This window comes from Propithecus coquereli, unplaced genomic scaffold, assembly GCF_000956105.1.
Source record: "Propithecus coquereli isolate 6110/MARCELLA unplaced genomic scaffold, Pcoq_1.0 Scaffold90, whole genome shotgun sequence".
NCBI lineage: Eukaryota > Metazoa > Chordata > Mammalia > Primates > Indriidae > Propithecus > Propithecus coquereli.
The window spans coordinates 215,362-218,038 of NW_012155285.1; positions in this window are offsets into that span (position 1 = coordinate 215,362).

The window sequence follows — 2,677 nt, forward strand, 5'->3', positions numbered from 1 at the left end:
AATAATAGCAAAATTGAATCAATATGGATTTTGTATTTTAACAAAATTTATCATCATCTAGATATTATCTCATCTCTGAAGAAAATAAGTACATTAACCTAAACACTTATAACAGTAGATTTAAAGAATATTAGAAACAAAATCTAGTGGTATTATATACCCTCATTCTACAATTGAGGAGCCTCAGACTTAGAAAATATATGAAATGGTCCAATGTTAAAATGTTAAAAGTTGCTGAGCCTTGGTTAGGACAGGGACACATTAATTTAGTGGTTCTCAAAATGTTATCCTTTGACCAGCAACATCAGCAACTCCTGGGAACTTAGAAATGTGCATTGTCAGGCCCCACTCCAGACATATGGAATGAGAAGCTCAGTAGGTGGGGAACCACAGTCTGTTTTAATAGCCCCCTCAGATGATTCTGATGAATGCTAAAATCTGAGAACCATTGCTCTAAATCCACTATGCTTTCCTCACATCACACAGTCTCATGCAATCTGAGAGTTGACAAGTAATGTGAAGACCTTGGGACTACTGTTAGCAATAAGTAAGCAAAAAGAAAGACATGTCCCCTAATAGAAGTACTGGGGCAGCTTCTGAAAATTTTAAGGAGCTTAGTTCATAAAATCATGAAATGGGACTGGATGAGACTCATCATTTTTCATTTCAATTGCTAAACTTACCACATCCTATGGAAATGCACAATTCACTGGTTTAGAGATTTTTAATTTAGAATGTTTCTTTTCTTATTAGAGATTCTTCAATGATGGGCAAGAAAGTTCAGCGAAGATTTCAGTAAGGAATTGCAGACACATAATATTTGACCTTGGATTTTTGACTCCATGATGCCTGTATTGAAGCTTCCTCCATGCCCATAGTTTAAGCTACCCACAATAATGTGTTGCATCCTTTGAGAGATATAGAGATAAATAAAAGACAGTCCCTAATTTTAAGGGTCCCTTCAATTGCACAATTTGCCTGAAGCTACTGACTTTAGTCATTTCACATGGTACTTTCATGTCTTAGATATATGTATCAAGTAAGTAACTATTTAACTGAGAGAACAGAAGAATACAGAATAAAAATAGAGTAGAGGACTAGAACCCTGAAGCTTGAACTGTTCTTTATCTTTCACGTGTGCCTTTAACAATAAAGGATTTCTGCTTTGACAAATGTACATTCTGTTTCTCTCTGCCCATAAGCACAAAATGTACAAATAAAGAAATTCATAGAAAATGATGTAAAATAATGTAATGACAAGGAAAGTTTCTCATATATGAAAAGGAGCTTGACTATCATTTTTGTCTTTGTTCCCCTATATGTAACATAAAGAGAAAGATACCTTTCTATTATACAGAAGCTGGATATAAATTTAATTGTCTGTTATATTTATAAAAATTTCTCTGGTGCCATGTTCATGCTATGCTTTTTCCTCTCGGAAATTTCTCCCCTTATTCTAGATTCAGGATTTAATTACAGGTTGACATTGTCTTAAAATTCTTCTTCCATGTCAACAATAACATGAAAAGTTGAACCCTCAATCCCTGTATCTCAATCAGTTTTTCCATGCGATTGTTATTAACTTCCTCTCTATTCACACAACCATTACAAAGTTGGTTTGGTAATTTCATCAAGTAAATAATCCTTCTCACTCCCAGCTCCCTAATAGGACAGAAGTAGAGAAATACAAAGCCAGAATGCAGAGAAACAGGTATAAGAATTAATGGGACAGAATATCGCTGAGAAGTCCCATTGCAGTTATTCCTAATGCAAGCCCCACATTTGTCTTTCCTCTTTGGTTTGGTTTTGTATAAGCTCTTTCAAATTCCACAATTATGCTTAAGCTACCTTGAGTATCTGTTATTTTCAAACACAACCTATAACTCAGACATTATACTTGAAAGATGCTGGAGGCTCACACAAAGGTAGACAATAATTGAAAATACTTTGGAGATATAATTAATATTTTAATAATGGTAAACTTGGAAAAGGTGTTTTTTAACTTCTCTGGGTTTTAGTTTTCTCATCTGTAAAACAAGGAAGAAGAAACAAAATATTTTTATTTGTAACTAAAAATTATTTTGATTAGCATTTATTTCCTATTCCATTTTTAAAAATAAGATTTTGCGTGAGAAGGACCAGGCAGCCATCCAGGTCCTCCAGGTGTCCAAGCTTAACACTGAATTTACATTCTTTTAAATGTCATTTGTTTCCTTCAATTCAGGTGCATGTCATTGTTTATTAAATAAGTTATCATAGGTAATTTGACTTGGACCAATCTTACGGGATTCATTAGAATTGCACATTTTAACAATTTCAATACCAGTTGACTTACCACGAAAATCTCACAAAGCATTTCCTTGGTATTCAATTAATTCTTGTTCTACTTCATGGTGGCTTAGAAGTTTTATGAACCAACCCACTTCTTCATTAGAGTTCTAGAAATTCTTACTCAGTCCAATGATATGATCTTAAGGTTATTAGAAACCTATATTTTTTAGAGTCTTTTCTATGAATCTCCTCAAAGATAAAACACTTTACACTTATAGTTGCTTACAATAACTTTCAGGAAAATACTAGAGTAAAACAATTAACTCTATGTTGATGTTAAGACTTTATATGTGCATACTGAAAGATTTGATGAGAGTTCAGTATAATGCAATTGACAAGGAAATTT